The following is a 5,462-nucleotide window of genomic DNA, read 5'->3' as shown; positions in this document are numbered from 1 at the left end:
AAAAAAGATGATAAATTATAGTCTTACGATAGGCTCGAATACTTATAAATAGACCAACCTAAAATTAATTTTAAACATGTTTTAAGAGTTTATTTATTCACTTTTATTTTTATATATTAAATAAATATCATTATAAAAATATAGTATATATGTAAAACAGATTATAAAATAAGTAAGAAAAGCATTTATTTCAATGACAAAGTATATAATCTTAGTCATTGAAATGACTAAGATTTTTCATTGTTAGATCAACAAGTTATACATGATTGGTAATAAAACAAACACATCATCATAATGAATTAATTAAAAATATTTATAAATATTAATTTAACACATTTTGAAAGTAATAAACAAAGAATTTTGTACGAAACGTCATTAAATTTTTAATCAACTTCTATGAAAACCAGCCGATATTAATTACCCATTTAAATAATAATAATAATAATAATATAGGCTAAAAAAACATGTATAAGATATACTTAAATATATTCAAAAGTCTGTAGCATATGCAAAAAATATACAGAGAATGTTTATGTATCTGTATATAGATATATATTTGGAAATACAAAATTCATACTACTGCTAGAAACAAAATGATTTTCGATGTAAGCCACACACACACACACACACACACAACATGGTATGATGAAGGAGATGGAGTATCACATCGTAAAACAAATATTTGCTCTCATCACATCTGATATCAAGTTTCCATGTCTGTACGCCAAGTTTCGAATAACATGTATTGAAGAAGGGAGTAGCAAAGTTTTTCATATTGATTACTTATAATTTTTCTTTTTAAATATCACTAAAACTCTTCAAAATCTACTTTTATATCTTCTATCATTTAATAAAGAATAGCCTATATATAAACTAAACACGAAAGTATAAGTGAGATTGATAGTTAAGTTTAACCAGGCCCTACGTTGAAGATCAGATTAAGGTACTGTACAGTACAGTTCTGAAAATTTATAGATAAGTCCTTTCTTTTCTGTAATTAACGATACGTGTAAAACTATTAAGACCTAAACTATAGACTGGTAACGCCAGGCCCTTCTTCTTCACTTAATAACCACCTGCTCTATAGACTGGTGTAACGCCAGGCCCTTCTCCTTCACCTAATAACCACCTGCTCTATAGACTGGTGTAACGCCAGGCCCTTCTTCTTCACTTAATAACCACCTGCTCTATAGACTGGTGTAACGCCAGGCCCTTCTACTTCACCTGATAACCACCTGCTCTATAGACTGGTGTAATTCAAGGCCCTAAATCTCAACTTGTTTAGCTTATGTGTAAATCTAGTATAGAATACTTTCAGGTAAGAAATTACTCCTATAAAAAGAGGATGAGGAATTTTTATACATCTAAGATAACAGTGATCTAAGGAAAGTGTAGGAAAAAACTTATATTAATTCTATAATTACATTCTATTATACTTAATAAATTTTTGCATAATGTTAATAATATATCATTAAATAAATATAATTACAGTAGTATATTATATATACATATTAGAATTTTTTAGTATTTTAATGAACACATTTTAATGATTTTGCACTTTTTTCTTCATTTTTCTAGCTCTTTCAACAGAAAAATGATTCAGTTATTTTTGTATATTTTATGTCTAATTCACACAGTAATATTGTAATTCTGATTAATTTCTTTTATAACTTTATACAATATTAAGTGAGTGTTTTATAGTCAAATCTATTATTTTATGTATTATTATTTTTTGGGGGTGAATTTTCAGCAGGATAGTGTTTATTACATATTATATTAGTAATATATATAAATTTATTAAAAGATTATTTGTTTTATAGTCATAAAATGTATTAACAATATAAAAATTATATAATGTTTTTAATTCATTTCTGTTTAAAGCATTGAATTGTCCCATAAAACGATTCAACAGCAGCCAAATTGTCCTTCCTACTTAAAAAATAAGATGTTAAATGTATTCAAGTCATTTATATAATATAGAATGACTATGTTTTAAAATATTTCAAACTCCTTTAGAATTTAAATACATAAAATTATTGTATATATATGTAAATTCTAATAGTCTATTATATATTTTCCTGTATAATGATGACAATAACTCAATTATAAAGTCTTTCGTAATTTATATTAGANAGATTAAGGTACTGTACAGTACAGTTCTGAAAATTTATAGATAAGTTCTTTCTTTTCTGTAATTAACGATACGTGTAAAACTATTAAGACCTAAACTATAGACTGGTAACGCCAGGCCCTTCTTCTTCACTTAATAACCACCTGCTCTATAGACTGGTGTAACGCCAGGCCCTTCTCCTTCACCTAATAACCACCTGCTCTATAGACTGGTGTAACGCCAGGCCCTTCTTCTTCACTTAATAACCACCTGCTCTATAGACTGGTGTAACGCCAGGCCCTTCTACTTCACCTGATAACCACCTGCTCTATAGACTGGTGTAATTCAAGGCCCTAAATCTCAACTTGTTTAGCTTATGTGTAAATCTAGTATAGAATACTTTCAGGTAAGAAATTACTCCTATAAAAAGAGGATGAGGAATTTTTATACATCTAAGATAACAGTGATCTAAGGAAAGTGTAGGAAAAAACTTATATTAATTCTATAATTACATTCTATTATACTTAATAAATTTTTGCATAATGTTAATAATATATCATTAAATAAATATAATTACAGTAGTATATTATATATACATATTAGAATTTTTTAGTATTTTAATGAACACATTTTAATGATTTTGCACTTTTTTCTTCATTTTTCTAGCTCTTTCAACAGAAAAATGATTCAGTTATTTTTGTATATTTTATGTCTAATTCACACAGTAATATTGTAATTCTGATTAATTTCTTTTATAACTTTATACAATATTAAGTGAGTGTTTTATAGTCAAATCTATTATTTTATGTATTATTATTTTTTGGGGGTGAATTTTCAGCAGGATAGTGTTTATTACATATTATATTAGTAATATATATAAATTTATTAAAAGATTATTTGTTTTATAGTCATAAAATGTATTAACAATATAAAAATTATATAATGTTTTTAATTCATTTCTGTTTAAAGCATTGAATTGTCCCATAAAACGATTCAACAGCAGCCAAATTGTCCTTCCTACTTAAAAAATAAGATGTTAAATGTATTCAAGTCATTTATATAATATAGAATGACTATGTTTTAAAATATTTCAAACTCCTTTAGAATTTAAATACATAAAATTATTGTATATATATGTAAATTCTAATAGTCTATTATATATTTTCCTGTATAATGATGACAATAACTCAATTATAAAGTCTTTCGTAATTTATATTAGATTATAATTATACTATTAATTCTCATACATTGTATTTTTACTTTAAAAATATTTTAATATTATTTATAGATAATATTAAAATATACTTTTATACAGCTAAATTAACATGGTAAGTTTCAGTTAGGTAAATATAGACTTATAAGCTGTTATATTAGATCTATATAATCTAATTAATTAATTAACTGACGAGTTAATATAATGTAATCTAATTTCGATATACCTTAATATAAGGTTAGGTGACTCTAGACTGGATCTACGTTATAGGATATCCTGCTACAGAGAAGAAGTCTCGTATCGAAATAGGTAGGCCCTACTAGAAAAATAATAATAGAAGTAACTATTGTAAGAATAATGTTACTATTACAATCTCTTACTATTATAAACAGTACTATTAAAAATTCCCACTACTATAAGAATACTAGTAGGAATTTCTATTTACTGCTATAGGGATACAACTAAGATTCCTAGTTTTTCTACAGTAGAAACACTACTAGGATTCTTGTTTATTGTTATAGGGATACAACTAGGATTCCTATTTTTTCTACTGTAGAAACACTACTAGGATTCTTATTTATTGTTATAGGGATACAACTAGGATTCCTATTTTTTCTACTGTAGAAACACTACTAGGATTCTTATTTATTGTTATAGGGATACAACTAGGATTCCTATTTTTTCTATTGTAGAAACACTACTAGGACTCCTAGTTTTTCTACTGTAGAAACACTACTAGAATTCCTGTTTATTGTTTTAGGGTTACTACTAGGATTCCTATTCTCTACTTTACAGACACTACTAACAAGTAAGATTCTTGCATGCTGCAATAGGGATATTAATAAGTTTGCAGTTTACTACTATAGGAATACCGATTAGATTTCTGTTTATTGATACAACTAATACTTTAAAAAAATTCTTACTTCAATTGTATAAAACTTTTACTAGAAATTTTCACTCTCGACTAAGGATAGAATTCGTAATAAGAAAAAAATTACTAGGAAGCAATAATTCCTCTTAATCAATCAGAATTCTTAATAAGAAGTAGATGCAATAATAAGATTTCTTAATGAAATACTCTATATTTAGATAAAGACTAAAATTTTGTAGTGTTTTTATCCCTTTTAAAAACACATAAACTAGTTACGTAAACAAATCTTGACATTTGGAGCCTTTAAAGCCTGGAATAGATCAAAGTTTGCCTAAACAACTAGGCACGTTTAGAATTAAAGTATCTAAAAATGATTGTTTCTTCTCATAGGCCTATAATACGTAGGCAAGTTGCTTAAAAATTATAAATTTAATTCTAAATTAAACACAATATTAATTTAGTAACACGATACGAGTTAAGTGTAATTATCTATAAAAACTTAAATTATAGAATATAATATACCGTAGAAAGTTGGTTTAGTCTATTAACGTTTGGACTGTTATCGGCTTGTAATAATACACTACAACCTTATAAACTATTGTTATTTTTTCATTATTAAGTAATAATAATAATAATAAAGTTATAAGCTATTATTACATTAAAAATTGGATGAAATTAAATCATCCAAAATAATTTTATAAATCAACGAAATTTAAAACCCTTAAGTTAAATTAGTTATGTATTAGTTTGCTACTGTTATATACTTACTACTATAGGAATACTACTAAGAAACTACCAGTCGACTCCCCTTATAACACTGTTGATTATTCCGTTTTATATGAATTCCATGTTGTACGAGTCACTTAGATTTTACAAATACGTGCGCCGGCTGACGTATTTGTAAAATCTAAGTGACTCGTACAACATGGAATTCATATAAAACGGAAAAATCAACAGTGTTATAGGTAGGTCGACTGTACTGTCAATTGAAGCTAATTGTTTATTACTACACCAACTCTACTTCTAGTTATATTTCTACAATTTTAAACAAGTCATTTAACTATATTTTAGTTACTTACCGGTTAATTTGTAAGCGTATAAATCTACAAAAATTAGAGAAAAAAATAAAAAAATAAAGAAAAAATGGAAGAGGAGGCGCGAAGAGGAATACTTTTTGAAAGTGTGCGTATAGCATCGAAGGTGGGATCATTATCGATAGAAACATCCCGTTGGAGAGTAAAATTTATTACACTTTTGCGATAAAAGGA

General features: G+C 26.4%; 1 long non-coding RNA gene across 1 annotated transcript; it reads right to left on the bottom strand.

Annotated features, from left to right (window-relative positions):
• Window positions 1-3,549: 3,549 nt before the first annotated feature.
• On the bottom strand, window positions 3,550-4,801 carry LOC111632080. Its single transcript, XR_002757808.1, has 2 exons — window positions 4,717-4,801; window positions 3,550-3,639 (listed from the first exon to the last, which is right to left on the bottom strand). It is a non-coding gene; the product is annotated as an uncharacterized LOC111632080 (long non-coding RNA).
• Between the last annotated feature and the right edge of the window lie 661 nt (window positions 4,802-5,462).

This window comes from Centruroides sculpturatus, unplaced genomic scaffold (assembly GCF_000671375.1).
Source record: "Centruroides sculpturatus isolate CEXI.00-Female unplaced genomic scaffold, Cexi_2.0 scaffold806, whole genome shotgun sequence".
Classification (NCBI taxonomy): Eukaryota; Metazoa; Arthropoda; class Arachnida; order Scorpiones; family Buthidae; genus Centruroides; species Centruroides sculpturatus.
This window is presented reverse-complemented; position numbering and strand designations above follow the sequence as displayed.